The 22,381-nt window shown below is 40.2% G+C and overlaps 1 protein-coding gene across 33 annotated transcripts in view; it reads right to left on the bottom strand.

Annotated features, from left to right (window-relative positions):
* PHF21A (PHD finger protein 21A) overlaps nucleotides 1-17,233 on the bottom strand; it is a 189,951-nt gene extending 172,718 nt beyond the window's left edge. For 4 of the 33 annotated variants that reach the window (XM_067749259.1, XM_067749261.1, XM_067749250.1 and 1 more), the window contains exon 1: nucleotides 15,669-16,219. The gene's annotated coding sequence lies outside the window, so the exon portion shown is untranslated. The other 29 variants (XM_067749254.1, XM_067749256.1, XM_067749255.1 and 26 more) reach the window with 17 other exon arrangements.
* Between the last annotated feature and the right edge of the window lie 5,148 nt (nucleotides 17,234-22,381).

The following is a 22,381-nucleotide window of genomic DNA, read 5'->3' as shown; positions in this document are numbered from 1 at the left end:
CATACTAATGAATACATTGAAAACTAAAAAATACATTAAAGAAACCTCAAAATATATTAAAAACTCAAATTCTTTACCAAAAAAATCTTAATTCTGAGATCACTGTAAGGCAGAGACTTAAAGTGTGGCTTTTCTCACAATCAACCTGCTCTCAGGCCCAGTTTCTAGGCTCAACATATGATGATTAAATATAGAAAGAAAATAACAATCACTGGAAGAAAAGACTAGGCACCAGATGAGAGGAAGTTTCACAAAGGAAAAATGCTCAAAATCAGAAGGCAAATAAACTGTGTCCATCATTACTAGAAAGCATTTGTATGCCACTTTTATATCTCTGGGATTCTACATTTGTTTCCATTAGTTCTTACACCAAGCATACGTTCTCAAGGATTAAACACAAGCAATTTGTCCTGAGCCACAGACCCAACGGATTGACCAGCTGATCAGTATTTTGAACTTGTGAGTTATAATGCCTTATCTACTACTGCCTCGGTGCTAAGTGACCTACTATAAACACCAGTAACTTGGTGCAAAAAAATCTTTCATCGCTAAGAGTTTTAATAAATATAATGTGCCCTGAAAATACTTTTTAAAGTCTCTGTAATAACTGACACCCTCCCATGTATTCTATATTTCTCTCAGCAGTTTTCACAAACAAGAACTCATTAAATCACTTTTCCCATCCATACCTTTTCTAATGACGTTTCAGGAAGAAAACTCTCCTCTCTTCCTAAGTTGTTCCATATTTAGTCTTTTCCCATAAACTTTTAGAGGGACTGTAACAATAGCAATGATAATAGCAGCTATTGCTTATAAAGTGTCCTAAGACTTCCCCATTTTATCTTCATATCAATCCAAAGAGGTTAGTATTATCATCCCTATGTCATCAGTAAAGAAAATGAAGTCCAAGTGAACAGCACAATGCTTGTTATACAGCATGTACAGGAGACATCTTTTTTGAGAAGAGCTTAAATAATTAGTCCAAGGTCACACACGCAACTTTAAGTGGTTGCACTAAGATTCCAAACCAGAGGTCCGACCTCCAAGCTCAGGCTCTTTCCCCACTATGCAACATTTGTCTCAAGCCTTGAGGAGGGAAGAAGAATCCAGAATTAAGGTTAAGTAATAATAGCTAAAAACAGCTACCATTTATTTAGTGCTTACTATGTGTCAGGCACTTATTTATTCCTCGTAACAACCTCAGAAAAAGGGTATTATTATGTATTCATACTTTACAGGTGAAGAAACTGAAGCAGAGGCACAGCAGGTGAAGTGATTTGGCCACTGTCACAGAGCTAATACAAATCCAGATTGCGCAGAGCAAAGCCAGGATTTGAGCCTATGCATACTCTTACTCTTAACTGGCCCATACTCTTAACCACTGTGCTCTACTGCCATGCTAAAAACTTCCCTTGTCTTGAATGGCATGAAAACAAAACTTTTAACCTTTTCACAAAATGAGTAAATTGTAAGCCTTCACGCTTTGACTGAGAGAAAACTAGTAGTGCTTTTCTAAGCATGCGCACCAGACTTCTTTACAGGCACAGAAGATATGCCCCTAGTGATTAGATCACTGCACTGCTCAGGAAGTGGCACACTGTAAATCAGGTTAAGAGCCCCCAGCCCATCTCCCTCCACACCCAGACACACTAACCATGCACTGCAAGTTACAGGCAATTCAGAGATGTCCCTGTGCAATCTTCTATAAAATGAATGTCACTCTGGAAGTACCCAAGTGTGCATAGTACCCTTCCATCACCCTTTCATCCTCTTCCCAAACACCATAAAAAACACAGCAAAAGGAATGAATGAATCTAAGCTACTTAAAAATCATAACAAATGTCCAATGATAACTACAAATTTAAATGAGAAAAAAATGCAAAATTCTCATAATTTTGTAACTTGTCCAAATTCCACATTCAAAAAGCAGTAAGCCTCTTTGAAAGTCTCAATTCTTAGACTACCTTATTATCATAAATGCGCCTTGAAGGGTGCGTAGAAAAGCCCATTTTTGCCTTGGATTCTACAAATGTTGATATGCATATTTAAAACAAGAATCATTACTGTTGGATTACAAGTTATTGGGCTTTTATACTAATATCTATTAATATGACAATGTATTTAATAATAACAAATAAAAATATTAAGCATGGATTTAATATTTGTATATTAACATGTAACATGTACAGAAAATAAATAGAAAAACAGGACTGGACCTGGAGGTACTAAGAACCTGACACAATGAGAACAGGAACTACTGCAGCTCCCTCCATTGACATCGTAAAGTTGCCACATTTTCTGGGCTCTCTTTTGAATTAATGTGGCATCTGTTCCAAGTACAGCATGCTAACATTTTACTAAAAGATATTTTCATTCTACATTTGTATCTGGTTTGCTTTTTATTTGAACTCCTGTTTTATTTCAGTGGTCATTATTTCTTTATACCAAGTTGTCAATTTGGCATTCCTGATCTCTCTCTCCTGAGCACAAAAAGGGTGGGGAGGAACCATCACCTTAAAACCCTCTAACAGCAAAAATTACAATATGCTTTGCATATAGATTAAATAAAGAAAATAAGCAGCACAAAGATTTTTGTGGGCTTTTTAGTATCAGGTCCTGATAAGCTAACGGCATCTGTTCCTTTCAGAAAAAGAATTCTGCTCTGGGGGGTGGGAGGGCGAGTAAACAAATACTAAACAGGATAATTCAAGTTACAAAGTTTGGTCTTCATGAAATGATGATTTCAATAATTTGCACATATCCAACTCTATCGAGTGATAATTGCTTTTTCAGATAGCCTCAAAAATGCTGCAGCAACAAGCCAAATACAACCACTTGTACTTAACATGCATGCTGCATACTCCACAATGTTACGTCATATCAGGCACAGAGAAGACGCTTACCAAGCTATCCTGCGTTCTATAAACTGCCTGACAACAACAGAAAAAGCCACTGCCATCTCCACAGTGGGAGCAGGAGCTCAGGGTAGGCCAGCCTTTTTCCTTTGGACAACTCTGAAGAAAACAAATAAGGCCTATATTTTTGTCTTTTAAGCTAACCTCTCTCAAGGCCTTTACTCTCGACCATTCAGCCTTCACGGAAAGAAAGGCTGTTTCTTTAAAATTAAAAAGCTGTAAAAGATCGCTCCAACTTAAAAGCCCCACACCTTGTACCAACGGTCCTCCAGGTGTCCCCATGGCTACCTCTTCTGCAGAAGAATAGTCTATCTCCACTGCGAGTCTCCAAGTGGGTGTGCCCACCCGGGGGAAAGAAGAGGACCGTGGGAGGAAACACAAATTATATTTTTAAATCTCATCCTTTTAAAAATTTCTAATTTCCTATATGTTTTATAACATACACACAATACTAGGTTCAGTAAATTATATCTAAGTATACATTTACTGGGGGCCATAATATTTAAAAGTTTGGATACTACAGGTTAAGAAGACCAAAACCAGAATATGAAAGTCGGAAAATTACGGCTCTGCTACTAACTTACTCAAATTCTTGTCTCTGCCTCAGTTTTACCGTTCTCAGTTTCACCGTCCATGACATGAACTGAGTCCTTTGTACACTTATAAAATTATCATAAGAAATAATAAAATACTCTCTAGGGCATGGTCTGAGCCACACAAAATGAAAAGCACACATGAATGCTATCAACAAGAAATAACCAAAAAAGAAAGAAAGAAAGAAAGAAAGAAATAACCTTAACATGGCTTGTTAAAACTAGTTAACTGCTACACCCTACCAGATCCAATTCTTAGAATGTTAAGGCCATGCTTTAGCACTTCACTAAATACGGGTCTAAAGAAGTATAAATCACCTTAGATAGGAGCGCATTCTAGAATTAGAATTTTTTTAAACTTCTACAATGAAAAACTTATTACCTATGAAATAAAATTTTTTAATTTAAAAATTACAAAGGTGAATTATGAATAACAACCTTATCAACAAGTCAAAACTCTCAAAGCCAGAATCAAAAGATATTTAATGCAGATTATAATGTCTTGAGTATGCTTTTTTTTAATATATGTAACACCAGAAAAATGAATTATTGGCACTCAATAAATTATCAGCACTTCCAATAATTTACCTTTTTTTACTGCTTTAAAAAATGCTGGGTTACCAGTATAGCATTTGAAGGTGGCTGAGTAAGTAGGGATAGGGATGAAGGTGAGTTCCACCAACACTACTCATATGAAGAACTAATTCCTGGGCAGGATATCTGGATGCCCATTAAACAGTACTGGTCTGAGCCGTTACTAATTAAAACAACACAAGCATTTTCTTGGTTTTAAAACTCTACTTTACTGTGAAAATGTTGAATGAATCCCTCCTAACAACCAGGAAGAGAGACTACCAGTTTAAAAAAAAAAGTTATCTGAAACCACAACTGATCTCTTTATAAATAACTACCAGAATAAACTAGCAGAATTTAATTCTGAAATGATACTTTCTAAATTACTTGTGCAGCACAGAAAACAATGTTGTCATTTTACATCAGTTAAGACTTTAAAATTTTTTAAATAACAATGGCCATTTCTAAGGCATTAGGTGCAAGTAAAAAGAACTTAAAATGCTTTCTGCCCCATAGGTAATAATCAGTCTAGGGCATTAGGTTTATAATCTTAATGTACAAATCTTACCCACCTCTCTCCTTCCAACCTCACTCCCATTTCCCACCTGAGCCTTATGTTCAAAAACAAGCAAGTTTTTTACATAGCCACCTGAAAAAAGTAAACTTCAAGAGAGTATTATGGTATGATTCTACTTATTTTGAAAATTCATATACATTATACACAGGAAAATTTTTAAGTAGGTGAGAATGGGATAACTTTAGTCTTCTACTTTACACATATCTATATTGCAAGTATTACTTTTATAACTCCAATGCTCTGCCTTTTAATATTTTTAAAGTATTAAAATAACATTAAATATTAAAAGAAAGGACACTTACCATCAAACGCTCTAAAATGTTGATAGTTAAATAACAACTAATTGAAATAGCCAATGTAATCTATCTGCACCTACTAAAAAAAATTATAAAATAACCTATCGTGCTCCCGTGCCCAAATTCTAACCTTTAAGAAATAGGTATTAGACCCCACTCCACAGTAGGCGCTGTGCTTGGCAATGGGCATACAATGATGGACAGGACATACACTATCCCAAATGCCTTCATTTCCAATCCATTGCAGTGCTTACTACTTCCAAAACATTCAACCTAACCCAACCAAAATCAGATGAAACATTCTTAAAATGATATGTCGTAGCTGTGGCCATTTCAGTAGATTGAAAAACTTCTTTAGTAATTCACTTGCTAGGTTTCTGTGGAAATTGCACAGTTTAGTACAGCATTATAGACACTTAAGAGGAGGAGCTCTGGAATCAAACCTGGGCTTGAGGTAAGATTGTATGATTTGCTACCTATGTTATTCCAGGGAAGCCTTCATTTCCTCATCTGTCAAATGGGAATAGAATAATAACAGTAAATCCTCAGAATATTGCTGTGAGGATTAAAATTAAATGAGATCCTTTATGTAAAAAAGCTTAGTACTAAACATAATAAACACTCAGCAAATGTTAATTATTATTAATAATATTATAATAGATAACTTTAAAATACAAAAACTGTTCACAACTTGCCAAATTATTTAAAGTCTTATACCTATGCCATTTCTCTAATAACAAATATGTATATTTGTGTATGTTTGTATATTAACACATAAAAATATTTTTCAATATAAAAACCCATAATTGAAACTTTTCATTACTGTAACACACCAGTACATTTGTGATATTTTTATATATATGATATATACACACAAAGGCATCAGCGCACGTTGTCAAGAACTACACTGTGAACACATGCTAAGAACTTGTCTGTTGGCCATGGTGGGAGGGTGGGGGGATCTAGATCACCAATTATGATTCTAACTCATATATTTAAATTTTTTTAAATATTAACATTGTTAACACAACATAGAGAAATATCTTAAAATCCAGCCATCTATTAGTGATTAAAAACTCAATTTATATGTATTGATACTTCTTTAGTCTGTAAAGTACATTCATGAGTATTATCTCATCTAATCCTTTTAGCAACATAGTGAAGCAGGCTTTTACCATTATCCCCATTTTACTACAGTACTGGGAAAACTAAAGCCCAGCTAGGATGAATTTCTCAAATGCATAGCTAGTGACAGGACTGATCTTAAAGCCAGGTCCTCTGACACCATCACAACCATTTCATTTACATTGGTCTCAGACATTTCATTAAAAAAAAGACAGAAAACTGTGCTCAATAATTTAGGTGTGTCAGAGAACTCTACAGATAATTATGCATGGCTGCCCAGTTTTACTCTCCTTGTTTCCTCTCCTTATATCTAACTATAGTATTTCAGGAATCACACAAGTGTGCACACTATAAAATGTAGAACAGAATTCATCCAAACTTCCTGTACTGGCCAATTAATACCAGAGACCATTTTCTCCCTTACATTTAGCCCTTTGAATTTAACATCTTTGTAACCACTGATTAATTTCATTTTAATATTACATCTTGAAAAGACGAGTTAACATGAAGTAAATAAAACCATTCATAATGTGGAAGAATATCAGACCAGATACCATAAATTTATGACACAGCTAAAGAATCTATCTCATGTCTAGTATGCAAACATTAACAAGTTTCAGTTCACGTTTGTGAGGAAAAAAAGGTTAGTATTATTATAGTGGAATGGGTTGTTGTATAAACAAGTACTTAAATAATTACTACTAAAGGCAGAGTTTTCTTAAATAAACACAGCAGCCCTCAGTAATAACATTTGAGGAACTCTGCTAGAGTAGAGACTGGCGAAGCAGATAAGAAAGACACTTCCCTGATTCTACATACACTCTAAGGCACACAAACCACAACTTATGCTTACATTTTTCAGTATTCCCAGGTGTCCCTTTCCCTTCTCAAAAAGCTAAAAGCCATGCAGATAAAAATATCCTTGAACAATCTCAAGAGCCTAAAAGAAGTTAGTGTCCTAAAAGAGAAAAATAATATAAAGACTTATGATTTCTTTGAACCTAACATTTTAAGTACAACCCACAGACCTGAAACTACATTTTCTTTCTGGGGCTGCTGCTCACTGGCCTCCAATACATCAATCCTATAACACTGTGAACTGTGGTGACAGACTGGTTCATGCTTCTAAACACAACAGAATTTTTCCAAGGTTACATACACCGTGACACGAGGAACATTTTTGCAGCATCTTATTTTCATTAGTCAACTAGTTTGGATGTTCTAACAGTGCAAACATTATTAACAAAGAAATTTTCATTATCTTTTGAACTCTCCAAAGTCAACCAAAGGCCATGGCACAGTGGCAAAGAGTACTGAATAGGCAGAGCTGAATCCTGGTGAAAATTCTGCTACTGGCTGGTTGTCTGACCTCAGGCATCTATCACTGAGGGAGAAACTGAGGTGCAAAGACATTTTAAGTACAGCAAAAAATTCCAGGGAATTGCCACATCATTACCATAGGCCAAAAATCTCAAGGCCTTGTTAGAACATCCTGGGTTTCTGATCAAGTAATAATGTAAAAAGAGAGTTAAAAATGTAAAGCATAATATTTTTTAAAATAACAATAACCACTACTACTACCACTATTGCTAACTCTATAAACATTTACTGAGCCTTCATTATGGGCCAGGAACTGTGCTAATCACTTTCACAGATTTTAACGTTTAATCCCCGCAACAACACTGACAGTAGTTAATAAAGTGAAAGTATTAGAACTCTCAAAAGGACAGAAATTTTAAGTTTACAAATGAAAATATAAACAAATTATTAAAGAAACCTTCCCTTTTTCTCTACCTTCCAGCCTATACCTTTGAGTATTAAATTTACACTAAAATCACATTTATTTTCAGGAGTCTGTCTTCCATTTAAAGAATACTGAGATTCAAGATGTTGACAATCATTACAGAAGAATAAAAAACTCTGAGCTTAAATACTGGCACCAAAAATACCCTTCCGTCCAACTTTACTGAATAATTGTCCCCATTCAAAGAAAAGAGAACAGCATACATATCCGGCCCCACAATAATAGTCTTCTAATTCTAATGCCCACACTAGCAATCAGTTAATGCTGTAATTATAGGGACCTATATCGTCACAGACAAAAAAAATTTACAACTGCGAAGTCAAGTTTTGACTCTATATACACACGTACGCTATTTTACATGTAAATCTTACAGTAACTGACTTAAAAAAACAGCAAACTCATCTAAGGTAAACTAATACACTAGGGTGTTTCTGAAGACCCACTTTAGAATATCAGCAGCGTAATAACCATGATATTAGCAATCAAACTTTACTTAGCAGAAAGTTCTTAGAGGCTTGGGAAGCTGTGTATAAAATGGAGTAGACAGGAGAGAAGGGTTCCCTGTACTGTTTAAATCAACTACAGGTCCCAGCATGCAATGCTCTATTCTGGAGTTAGGCAAAAACCGCAATGCATCTTGGGACTTGTAGTAAGTAAACCACTTCCCCCTATCACAGTAAGTTTCAAGAAACTGAACTATCTAGCACAATCTGACTAGATCTTACTATCAGGGCCTAGTCAAATCCAGATAAAATTTGGTTGTTCTCTGCCCTAGCACAGATTCTTTAGCATATACTGGAAAAAGTATCAATTAACATTTAGATCAACATTTTCACGTTAGAAAAACCTTATACAGGATAAGCATATAAAAGAAATCCTTAAAAAGCAAAAAGATGTGTTACAATTTTTAAATTATATTTAAAGACACAATTTTTAAAACAATTTTTTAAAGTCTGATCAGTTTCAAAGCTTTCTATTCCCCACCCCCCAAAAAAGTTTTAATTGTTTTACCAGCTTTTCTCTTAACACTCTTTCAAGTTATGTTTTTATGAATAGTTTTTCTTGAAGGAAATTCTCATAAGAAAACATTTCCCGTACTTTAATACTACCCATTAGGAAATGTATTCTTATAGCTATACACATACCACCATCACACACACACACAACAACAAAAAAACGAATAATACTTAAGTTCCTCTTTTGTCAAGTCCTTACTCAATATTTACCCCCTCCACTCCTCACCCTTCATTTCACACACACGTGTGAAAAGAACACTCAGGGGAAAAAAATTCCATTTCTCTCATCCACTGACGTCTTCAAAAAAAAAAAAAAAAATTTTTTTTTAAGCAATCAATAACATGTCCAAACCCAAGTAGACAACTTTGAGCTGTAATTTATGTATATAGTTTCTACACACACCCCTATTTTCTGCAAGACTGAAGGAGGAGGCTGGGAAAGAACTAAGTGCAATCTGCATCAGGAGGCCTAACACAGGTGGTGGGTTATTTTCAGGCAACAGCACCTTCACAAACATGCTGTGGAATACAGTCCAAGAAATTCCTAACAAGGAAAGATAAGCTGGCACACAAATTTAACATAATCCAGCTAAAAATCACCTGCAACACAAGCTACTACATTTCACCATAAAAGTGACAGGCTACTATAGGATCTGAAGCTTCATCAATACAACATACTGTCCATAAGGCCAGAGATAGCAGTTGCCATGGTTACTATCACCCACTTTTATCAGGAAATTATTGTCATTAACTCTGAAGTTTTGGGTACTTATTTAAAATTTAAAAAAACAAAAGTTTAGGGTTCTGACTGTTAACTGAATAAAAGAATCAACTACTGTTTAATACCTAAGTATGCTGCTTTAGAGATGCACATGGTTAACAATACTTGGATCTGCAGCAGAAAAAAATCAATTCCTTTCTGCTGCTCCTTCTCCTCAAGTACTGACAGTTTGTATTCTCAATGCAGCCAAAACAATAAAACAAAACCCATCTTTCTGGCTTCTGTGTTTAAGTTATTTTTCTCCCCTAGGCCCACAAACAGAGTCAAAATAAAGCCTAGATCATCAACCTGTTAGGCCCCATCCCTTTCCTAGTTCCAAATTACCGGTTCACTTTTTTGTCTACTTTAAAAAGCAGAAAAACATTTCCACAGATGATTCCAAAATATAGGAAAGAATAGTTTCCTTCAGCCGAGACCCGCTCACTATTTTGTATTTAGCAAGGGGGTGGGGGGTGTACAGTTCGCAGTGTATTGGAGGGAGAGAAGCAGAGAGGCATTCAAACTGCCAAACAAGTGTCCAGTGTAAGAAAGTTGCCTTAGAAAAGCCCAAAGGATGACTGAAACTCACATAATATTATCTCTAAAAGGGAAGAGTTCACCACCATCCCAGTTTAGGACTCAACTGATAGACAAGCAATATAAAAGTTATTCTTAAAGGTCTATTTCAGCATTCTCACAAAAGATAACTGTTCAGAAATTCAGTACACAAATACGATGATATGAAAGCCTACAAAACAGTGTGGCCACATATACACACAAATATACAAAGAAGGAAACATATGCTATTTAAGAAATAATTATCTACAATACTTTTAATGCAGTGTTAATATATTACCTCTTTAAAAACAAAACAAAACAAAACACCACAAAGCAGCAAAAATACACACCTGGTAAAGTTAAAGTGATCAAAACACACCGCTATGCTCCTAAAGAATACTTAGGGCCTACAAAAAAAGCCCATGTACAAAAGTTCTGAGAAGTCAACATAAATCATTAATATTTCCCATGACAAATTAATATGAAAATTCAAACAAGAATTCAGCTCTGAATATAGATATAAAGGAATTCTGTCAAAGGTCAGAGACCTAAAACTTTAATCCCTTCCTTTTCTCCCTTTCAATACTAATTAAATACAAAAGACTTTGGCAATAAAATACTAAGGATACAAAATTTAAAAGCACATTAATATAACCTTAATGTCAGCATTTCCTCAATAAAAGCTTTAGTATTCACCGTCTGCAGGATGAAAACGTTAATATTACCCTGAGAGGTTTCATTTTTATCTAAAGTTAAATGTTTTTCTCACCCTTCACCGAAGCAAGTTTCTACATTTCATTTCTAATTGAGGTTATTTCATAAAGAGCAGTCAATTCTAAAATTTAGGGTACTCTATCTTTTGATATGCTCATAAACATAGGAACTCCCAATTATCTATATGTCATTTTACCTTAGTCCAAATAGGTGAGCAGAGTCTATTAAGAAGGCCAGAACTCAAAGTTCTGAGTTTTAAACTTCTGGGTTATTTTTACACAAAAAATATTTCAGTGCACTCCTCTAGATTTGAGTAGTCATTTCCTCACGCATCCCTCTAAATTAGAAAAACAAAAATGATACACACACGTACCTAATACTAATGCATACAAATATGTCTTTTTCACTTTGAAACAAGTTTGAAAGGTTTAGTTAGTAAGAATATTTCAGAATGTTAGCAGGATCAGTCAAAACAATCAAAATATTAACTGTGACATCTGTTACTCTGTGTGTTAATAAGAGTCTATAGAAGAATCCGGGAACTTAAATAATCACTAAAATCAACTACTATCACATCAATGGTGAAATGAACAAAAACTTTAACAGGGAATACACATTTCACAGGATCTACAAAAGGAAAAATGATCTTTTTTTTGAATTAAGGGAAACTGCCTAGGCAGCATTTTTTAAACAAAGCTTCAAAACTGTAACAAAGAGCTTTTTGGTAACCACAGCAGTATTTAAAAAAAAAATTCATAAAGTGTTCTGGGTGCACTTTTAATGCACTCATTTCCCAAATGATATGGAGAAAGCTAGTATTTTAAAGACAGAAGCTTCTGTCCATGTATTAATTAGCCACCTATCTCAACAACTTAACATGTGCATGGTTTCTGACAATTTACAAAGCACTTTCACATGTATTATCTCATTTGATCTTATTGAGAAAAAAGTACAGTATTATTCCTAAAAAACAAACAAAATTCAAGGCAGATTCATCAAATTTTCTACACATTCCCAAGTTTTTAAACTTTGACATAAAACTTTACAAGCCGCCACAGTAGCATGATATTTCCAGTGATAAATCAATTCACCTAACACTAACAGACTTTCAAAGGACATGTGCTATAAATGCTACAAAAATACTTTCATCTTTATGCAGTTATTGTTAAGTGTTACTAAGGGACATATCAGCAATGACCCATACCCACAGACAGAACTTTACTTCTAGCTCAAGAATCTCAGTCTTTGGAGGCCAACTCCAATACATCAACCATATGTATTTATAACGCCGAGAGCCTAAGAATTTATCTATTAGGATCACTGTCCATAGACTGGAGGAAAAAAACACAAAAAGTCTAAAAATTTTTCCATACAGTATCTCCCTTTCCAATAGTTCAAGTACTCTACATCCCACTTGTATTAACATTATAGGGATGACCATAAAGCCTAAAGTCCCAAGTCATACCAACTACTTTTGTTTATAGCCATCCATTGCACATAATTTTTAAAAATGTGTTCAACACCCCACTCACCAATATGGGAATAACCCCTCTTCAAACTAAAATAATTCTAACAGCACTCTGTACCTCAGGGCAGCATCCTTAAGCTATCCACAATAAGCAATCTACTTTGTGTAATATTGTAAGCAGGTAAAAAGCAAATGGAACTTTTCAATAGACTTACTCAAAATCTTTCTGGAACTTTAAGGTGTTAATCCTGTTGCTTAGTTGATGCTAAGTAGAGCTGTAATAAGTAGCAAGACCCTCAAAAGTCATAGATTTCCTTTATCTTGCTGCAGCACCTCCTGCTGGATAGCATTTAGAGTTCTTCATGTAAGCAGAAGAAGACTATTTCTGACGCAGCTCTTTCCAGATGACTGAATGGGAAAAAGGATGGACCCTTCACAGCTAAAAGAAATAGGGCCCCATCCATCACTTATACCTCTTAAAAATAAAATCTGGCATAGGCAGGAGTCTTAATTGATTACTTTTCCAGTTCCATAAAGACCCGCCAGAGTTCAAAGTGCAACATGTTTAAATAAAGCTTGCAAAATTAGCTAAAAACTATGTTAAAAAGCCTTTAGAAGCACTCAAGGAAAAGACTATTAAGACCATCCAAGCAATGCCAGTCATATTGCAAATACTATTATGTTAAGACAAGCAAAAGTATGACATAAAGAAAAACACCTGGAATATTTTTAACATGTTAGCCAAAAGTTTGTGTTTTGCGAATTTTCTGCACTACTACTATGCTCTTCATTTAAGGATAGTTGTATATCTACAAAAGTTTTAAGTGCAGAAATTTTTTTCATAAACATGAGCATAACTGCACACAAAAATTTCCTCTTTGCCATCAAAAGATGTGTCCTGAGATTTTAAAGTGCATTCTTCAGACATTTTAAATGGCCCTTAATAAGCCAGTTTTGAGCCCACGATGTAGATTCCATATACAGAGACAGAAAAAAGAATAGAAAAGAACTTACCAAAATCAAAATGAATAATAGTATTTCCAGTAAAAATGTAGTAACAGTTTCCTACAACGCTGTGAAACCAAGTAAATTGTGAAACTTGAAAAAAAGGGGAGGGGGAGGGGGAGAGAGCTAGTCTTCAAAAACCAAAAGAAAATCTGACCTATTTATTTCCACTGCCCAAACTTGAGTGAACATCAGATGTAAACAAACAACATAAACACTGAAAAGTACACTCAGATGTCATAGCCCCAGTTTCAGTCCCCTTATCAGGCCCTCAATGAAGCTACAGACGTTGGTGAGTAACCTCTCTAAAAGGAGATATTCAAGCTCTGTGCCCTAAAGAACCCCTAAAAAGTGTGCCTATGAAAAGGTTTCCTAGAGTGCATAACTGCTTTAAAAAAAAAATTTCATCAGCCCAAATTAATCTGTTTCTAATATTCAGCTATCAATTATTAATATATAAATGTTCTTCCTTCTCTAACGTCCTCACCTCAAGCATCTACATTCCTGACACCTACTATTAACAAAAATGCACAGCTCGCACCCCAGTTATGGGGCAAATCTTTGCAATCCAAAACAGAGTCACAAAGTTCACTGTCAAGGCCAGTGCTGAGGCCCGCATACCCCCGGACCTTAACTCACATTTGAAATTCTAGAAAGCCACACTTGCAGAGACATCATTTAAAAACAAAACAATGTGGACGTGAAAAGTAAGATCCTCTACTTCAAGACCTAAACAAAGAATATTTCAACATATGACCGGAATATGATGACACCAGATTCACCAATAAAAACAAAACCTGCCTACCATTAGCAGCCGTACCCCTCATCTCAACAACTCAACTACTTAGAAATCACTCTCAGCACATCTGCACCCCACAACCGGCGTGTGGCCTTCTCCGGGGGTGCAAGTCACAAAGTTGAAAGGAGACATTCTTCCCCCGGTGCCCAATCTCGACATCAACCCCTCCCGTGACAGGGCCACCTTGCTGCTACCCACCATCGCGAACGTGGTCAGGGGAAAAAAAGAAATCCTAACAGCACCGCTCAGCAGAATAAAGAGACCAAAGAGAGGATGACGAGAAGTGTTGGGAACTGCGTGCACGACGGGGCTGGACCAAACGGAAAGAGTCCCACTCCGCGCGCCCCTCCCCCCGGCGGGGGCGCGGGCGGGGGAGGGGCGGCTGCGGCCCCTCTTGGAGCGGCCTGGCGGCCCCGGCCAGCGCAGGGTCCCGGGGGCGCCCCGCGGCCGCGGGATGCGGGGGCGAGTGCGGGAGGACCGGCCCCGGGGTGAGGGGTGCTGGCACACTCTCCGGAATAACAAGTTGCAGAAGAAGAAGAATAAGCGGAATTTCCCCAACGCTGCTCCGGCCACCCAAGACAAATGCACCAACACACACATACACATACACACACACACACACACACACACACACTCGGGCCCGGCAGCGGCAGCAGCCGCAGCTTTTTTTTTTTTTTAAACCAGATCCCTCAGTCACCAAACAAGATGGTTTTCAAAAAAAAAAAAAATTAAATAAATAACCATAATAAAAACTTCCCCCCGACATCATCCTGGGGGGAGGGGGTAGTGAAAGAGCCCCGGCGACCACCCCTGGGCGGAGGGAGAGCCCAAGGGGGCGGACGAGGCTCCGCGCCCCCCGCCCACGCCGGCGGCCCCCTCCCCGGCCCCCCGCCGGGACAATGTGACGCCCCCTCCCCGCCACCCCCGGTGCGCCGCCTCTGTCACCCGCTCCGGCCCAGCACTCAGCGCCCAGGCTCCCGAAGCTGCTCATAAACTTACTTCCAATTTATCCTGGGGAGGGGTGGAGGGCAGAGGGGAGGAAGGGGGAGACAAGGTTTTTCCATTGTCTTTTTTTTATGGGGGGAGGAATAGGAAGGGCACGCAGGGGGGCGCCCCGAAGGGGAAGTTATTGCTCAAATCTCAAGTTGACTGAGGGGGTCCTGCCGAGAACACCCCCCTTTCCCTCCTCCCTCCCACACACCCCTCCCCTCCCCCTCCCTCCCCCCAAAACAAACTCCAAGCAAGCAGACCCTGTACCTCCCAGAGACAAACACCAGAGACAAGACAGAGAGAGAGAGACAGAGAGAGAGACAGAAAGAGAGAGAGAGAGAGAGAGAGAGAGAGAGAGAGGAGGGAGGGGGGAGGGGGAAGGGGAAGGGGGGAGGGAGGGGAAATAGAGCTACTCCAGAAAAAAAAAGAGAGGAGAGTGAGGAGAAGAGAGAATGGAAAAGCTGGGATACTGCACCCTCCTGCTGCTGGCTGGCTGTCCCCCCTGGCAGCTGGAGGCAGGAACTCTGAGCAGGAGAAGCAGGAGGAGGAGGAGGAGGGAACTCTTCTTCATGGGGAGGGAGGGAAGAAGCTGGAGCTGCTGCTGCTGCTTCTGCTGCTGCTCTGGGCCTCTCGCACTTTTTAGATATTAGTGTGTTAAGATGGTAGGTTGTTCCCTTCTCCCTCCTCCTCCTCCTCCTCCTCTCCTCTTCTCCCCCTCTCTCTCTCACTCACTCTCTCTCTCTCCCTCTCTCTCTGGGCTGTTTCTTTCCTCCTCTTCCCCAGGCAAGGGGGGGTGGGGAGGAGGGGGTGGGGGGAGGAACTGGATCCTCCTCCTCCTCCAGGAGAGACACACAGGCCCCGGGCCGGAATGTGGGGGGAAAATCAGAGCAGCAGGAGAGAAACTGTGGGAGACAAACAAGCCCAACTCTTCATCCTCCTCCTCCTCCTCTCAGCAGCAGCAGCGAGCACCACCAGCCCATTCACCACCCGGCCCCGGGCCGCAGCACCTCCGCCGCCTCAGCCCGGGGATCCCTCCGCCCAGGCCCAGACACACTCGCCCGCGCGGGAGCCCGCCGCGCGGCCCCGCCGGCCCGCCGCCGCCGTGCGCGCCCCCGCCGCTCCCGAGAGCCGGGCGAGAGGGACTGGGGCTGGGAAAGCGGGGACGAGGGCGGGGGGAGAGGAGGCGCCGGGGTAGAGGGGAACGGCGGGGAGGGAGGGGGCCGCCGGGCGGAGTTGTACGGCGGCCGGCCCAGGCCCCCGCGCCTCCTCCCATGGCTTCATGGGGCGCGCGGTTCCCCCCCAGGGGCGACGGGGCGGCGGCGGGAGGGGCGGTGGGGGCCCGCGGCGGCGCTCGGGCGGGCGGACTACTTGACGTGTCGGTGCGGCGAATTTATTTCACTTTGCCTAAGGAACGGGGTGTGCTGCGGTCCCCATTGCCTAGGGAAAAAACCCGGATGTAAAGTGAGTGAAACTAAACTAGAGTGAAGTAGGGCAGCAGCAGCCAAACTCCAGTGCAGCGGCGGCGGCGGTGATGGGGCTGAACAAGGAGCGGCGGCGGCCAAACTCCGGGGCCGCCGCAATGATGGGCCCCGTGCAGCGCTGCAGCTCGGCACCCGTGTAGCTGCAGCCGAGGCGAGGCCGGAGCCCGCTGCGGCCCCCCCAACTCAGCGGCCCGAGCCCAACTCCCCCTCCCGTCGCAGGAGCTGCACAGGGGCTCCGGAGCGGCCCCAACTCCCTCCAGTGCAACAGCAGTTGGAAGGGGGGAAATAAAGCCGCGAGGGCAGGGACGGAGAGAAGCGATGGGGAAGCACTGCAATGGGAGAGCGTGGTCCAGGCAACAGGAGAAAGATGCAACCTCAAGTCGAATGCAACATGCAATCCCCGGCCGCCGCTCGCCCGCTCCCTCCCCTCGCCACCCCGCCCCCTTTCCAAATAACTACCCTTGAACCACTTTATTAGCCGTACTTAGTCCCACACTCGCTTCGGGGAGGGGCGGGGGACGGGATCCTTCGCTCACCTTTATTTATTGCTGCTTTCTCCCCCCTCTCCATGTTTTTTATTCCTAAGTTCTTTTGTTCTAAGGGGGATGATGGCATTTACTTTTCTGCTTTGTGTAGCAGGGCAGTCGCTGGGAATCAGCCACGTATAATCCGGCGGTTTGTCATATTTTATTAGTGAAAGTATTTTATGCCTATTCTACCTCCAAGGACTGTAACATGGAGAACTGCAGGGAGGAAAAAAACATCAGAAGAATTCTTGTTTTGAGAGATTTCTTGGCGGGGCGGGGAGGGCTTTTATTTATTTATTTATTTATCCCCCTGCAGGGGGGTTATTTAGATTTTCAAATCGATAGTTTTCAACTTAGAGCTGAATGTTTTTGTATGGAAATACTACTAGATTCTAAAACAACCCCCAACCACAATAAAGAAAAAAAAGTCCAAAATCTTAGATTAAAAAAAAAATCCCTGCTGGACAGTGATATTATCTGTTCTGTGTAGCACGCTGGACTTAACGTACTGTTGGCCTCCGAATGTTAAATAACAATAAGCCCGAACCTCAACTGAATACAAATGGGGGGTGGGGGTGGTTTTGTTTTTAAGGCTCAGCACTTTTGTAGCATCTGCCACTACGCATTTTCCAGGCATTGATTAGCCATGCAACTCCCATAGACATGAAGTCCAGTTTTTGCAGATAAAGAGCAACAGTGGTGAGATGATCTGCCCAAAGTCAAAGTGAGTCAATGACAGAACCAGAAATAGCCTTGGGCTCTATTTGTTACTTGTCACATCTTTTCCATTAAATACTAATTCCTCCAAGAAATAAACAGTATTTAAAAATAAATAGACGTTCTTTACCTTGTTATGTATTTCCACCAGAGGTGCTTTGAGATCCTTGGACATGCAGGCATTTTCTTACTTCTGTGACCTGCAAAATTAAGTTTCGTTTCTCAAGAGAAAGCAATTTTTTAGATTTTTGATTTCTTAAAGCTAAAAACTAAATAAAAGTACGGGCTTTGTTTTATATGTGTAGGCCATTTAGTACCCTGAGCTTTACATTTAAAAAAATTCACAGCAAAGAAAGTGTGTAAGAGTTTGAGATCGAAAATGAAAATCCCTATAAATGATTCAAGAAGCCTGGTTGAAAAAAAAAAGAAGAAGAAGAAGCCTGGATGGATAAACTCATAATGTTGTGAAACTAAACCCATAACACAGTCAGTATGAATAAAGGAAGGACTGCTCAGGTAGTAAGACGCAGCTTTACAGTCTAGAGATAACTCTAGTGTATCTAAAAGATGAGTGAAGGCGGAGGCCTTTCAAGCAGGACCCACTAGGCACTGGACCATAATCTAATGGTGTCATTTCAAATCAGCCCAGGCTGTCAAAATTTTTTCAGAGCAAGACTATTTTAGTGTTCTTGCTGGGGGAAAAAAAAAAAAAGAAAGAAAAAAAACTTTAAAATGTTTCAAAATTTCATAGAAAAAACTCAGAAACTCAAATTGTGCCTGAATATGTAAATGCTATAGAACAGGAGTCAGCAGACTTTTTTCTGTAGTAACCTGGATAGGAAATATCTAGACTTTGCAGACCATACAGTCTCTCTCACAACTTCTCAACTCTATGCAGTAGTAACACAGAAGCAGCCATAGAAAATATATAAACAAATGAGCCTGGCTGTGTTCTAATAAAGCCTTTATTTATGGGCCCTGACATTTGAATTCTATGTACCTTTCATGTGTCAGAAAATATTCCTCTTTTTTCACCCATTAAAAGAAACGTTAATACATTCTTAGCTCGTGGGCCTCAAAAAACCAGGGGGTAGGCAGGATTGGGCCCATGGGCTGTCGTTTATCAACCCAACTTTAGACGATGAAAGCCCCTGAACTTCTTGTACTAGAAGGTGCTTGGTTACTAAGATGTTTGAATAGCAGTCAGAAATCAGTGTCATGCAAACTCATGTTTTAGATATTTACACGTAATTAAAATAGTATAACCAAGTAATTGTCTAATACGCATATAACTATCAAACTCTATGAAAAAATTCTCTAGCTTGTGGTTCATTGTTGGACCACGTTTGCATTTACGTACCCTTCCTCACTCTAAGGTGGTGAAGAGCAGTGGAACCAAGTAGCCGTGGATTCCCACACCCAAGAAGTATCACTCCTTCTCAGCTAAGGCACTTTAGGCAAATTACTTAACCTTTCAGAGCCTTAGTTTTCCTATCTTGTAAAATGCAGCTATTAATACCTACTTTGTAGGGCTGTTGAGAAAGTTGAATGAAATAATTCACGGAAGGTGCTTAGCACAGTGTCTGGCACACGGAACCACATAACATATCTTTTCCTGTGCCTTCAAATTCATTTTCTGAGTTAATGTAACTAGAGAAGGTGAACACGTCGAGTCCCAATACCTGGTCAGTGCAGATGTGGCATATGGCGTCCAAGGAGTCTCAGGGTGACTTAAGGTTGTGATATATTTCTGTGGGTCTTTCTCAAGCTCATAGTGTGCCTGACGTGGGGCACTCACTAGACGCTCACTAGCTGTGTGGCCTTAGACAAACATTTAGGCCTCCTGAACCCTGGTGTTTCTCATACATAAAATACATATAATACTCTGTAGGATTTTTGAAAAGGCTAACTGGCATAAATGCTAAAGAAAAAAGATAACAGTATAAGTTAGTGAAGATCCCAGAAATAAACTGAGAATTCAAAGTTCACCATCAGAATCTCCTTTGAAGTAAACTGTTCAACTTTCAGACGTGAATGACGTAATAATAATAGCAGGTGCACAATGACTTAGAGTTTGTTCTCCGACCACCTAGTTACCCTCCAGAAAGCATTTAGTAGTCATCAAAACCCTGTTGAGCAAAGTTGTAAATCTCAAATTTTATTAAATATTGGAGTACAGTTTTTAATTTTTATATAAGCAGTCAAACCTGTCAGTGTTTTCCTATATATTCCTCCCTTCTGCCCATGCTTCAAGAGGTCATCCAAAGTCCAAGATTAGGGCTTCCCTGGTGGCGCAGTGGTTGAGAGTCCGCCTGTCGATGCAGGGGACACGGGTTCGTGCCCCGGTCCGGGAAGATCCCACATGCCACGGAGCGGCTGGGCCCGTGAGCCATGGCCACTGAGCCTGTGCGTCCGGAGCCTGTGCTCCGCAACGGGAGAGGCCACAACAGTGAGAGGCCCGTGTACCGCAAAAAAAACAAAAAACAAAGTCCAAGATTAGAAAAATACCTACAATTTTCTTCTCGTATTTTTATGGTTTCTATTTTTTACATTTACTGTGTGTGTGTGTGTGTGTAGGTTAGGAGGTAGGAATCTAAATAACTTTTGTTGGACAGAAAATATTTAATTAATATAGGGATTCTATTAGAGAATGTAAAATGTCATACAAAATAACAAAACAGCTATCTCCCTATAAGGACTATCAGTCTAATGCAGAGATACTGTAAATATAGGAGAAATATAACAGAGGCATTATATATTGTAGTATCATAGGGAAGCATTATATATTAGAGAATAAAGAAGTTTCTTCTGCATTTTCTTATTTTATAGTTTTGTAGTAACATAGTACATGCCATACCCTAGATATTAAGGTTTTGGTACCTGTATTTGCATATGATTGTCTCTGATATTCTGGAATTCGACAGTATTTCAAACAACATAATGACCCGGCCCCCCAAACAACTACTGGAACAGCTTTCTCATCCAGTCCCCCCCACCCGCCACCTGTCCTTCACACTGTCCTTTTTTCTACTCCAGGCTGAAAACTAACCCTATTGTCTCTTAAAAGGTCACTCTAAAGAAGATTTGAACACTGCCTGAAAACCTGAGGGTCCTGCCTCTTCACTGAGGCAGGGAGGTAACTATTGGAGTTTTTTTTCCAATTCTTACTGGGCTGGAATAAATGAAAACCTGGCTTGTACCAACAAAATACTTAAATAAGGAGAGGAGACATATCAGTGTGATTTTTAAAGAATTATGACAGAAAATCCCCAGTGACTAGCAGAAGTTGAATGTATGTTCTTTCTCCCCTCTGTCTCAATGGTTTCTGATCTTTTAAAAATCTCTTTAACTGTCTTGTGTGTGCTTTTGTGGTGAGCTGAAATCATCATTGGAAATGGGTCAGATATAACTGGTAACTAAATAAATACTGGTGGATAAGCAGTCAACCCTCTCGAGAGTATTCTTTTTTATTTATTTATTTTATTTTGGGCTGCGTTGGGTCTTATTTGTGGCGCTCAGGCTTCTCGTTTCAGCGCGAGGGCTTCTCTCTCATTGTGGTGCATGGGCCCAGCAGTGGCTGCACACCAGCTCCAGAGCGTGTGGGCTCTGTAGTTGCGGCACGCAGGCTCCCTAATTGCGGCTCACAGGCTTAGCTGCCCCGCGGCATGTGGGACCTTAGTTCACCAACCAGGGATCAAACCCACGTCCCCTGCATTGGAAGGCAGATTCTTAACCACCGGACCACCAGGGAAGTCCCTCGAGAGTACTTTTCAATTTCCCTACTTTGTCATAATCACCAAGGTCAATTTAATCCTAAGCAACTTCAGGTGTATGTGTTTAGTAGCACTGACTAGACCAGGGCTCTTCAACGTCGCGCTATTGACATTTGGGGCCAGATAAGGTTTTGTCGTGGGGGCTTTGTAGGATATTTAGCAGTGTCCCTGGTCTCTACCCACTAGATGCCAATAGCACCCTCCCCTCACGGTTGTGACAACCAAAAATATCTTCAGACATTGCCACAAGTCCCTTAGGTGTGTATGGGGCAGGGAGGAGGGTAAAATTGCACCAGGTGGGGGATGGGAAGGTAGGGGATGGGGGATTTCAGGTGGTCAGGGTTGATCACCACTAAACAGATAGACGGATAAACGGATAGATGTAGGTGTGTATTTGCATATGTGTGACTCTGCCCTCCACATGTGTGACGCTGCAGATCCCAATTCCTTTTCCAAAAAGTAACGGAGGTGGATCAGGGGGCCTAGGCTGGATCTGTTGGTAAAAACTAAAATGGTTTCAATTAGAGCTGTAGAAATGTCTGCGCTAAAGCTGCTGAGCTGCTAAAAGTATCACAGGGAGATCCTCCAAGACTGGGGATGTGGAAAGAACTTTATCATCTTGTTATTTGTGCCTTTAGTTTATCTATTATCAACATAAATAAATTGTATTGTGGGCCTTGAGCAAGGATG

This window comes from Pseudorca crassidens, chromosome 9 (genome assembly GCF_039906515.1).
Source record: "Pseudorca crassidens isolate mPseCra1 chromosome 9, mPseCra1.hap1, whole genome shotgun sequence".
Lineage (NCBI taxonomy): Eukaryota > Metazoa > Chordata > Mammalia > Artiodactyla > Delphinidae > Pseudorca > Pseudorca crassidens.
The sequence above is the reverse complement of the archived record's forward strand: the minus strand, read 5'-3'. Positions and strand labels throughout refer to the sequence as shown.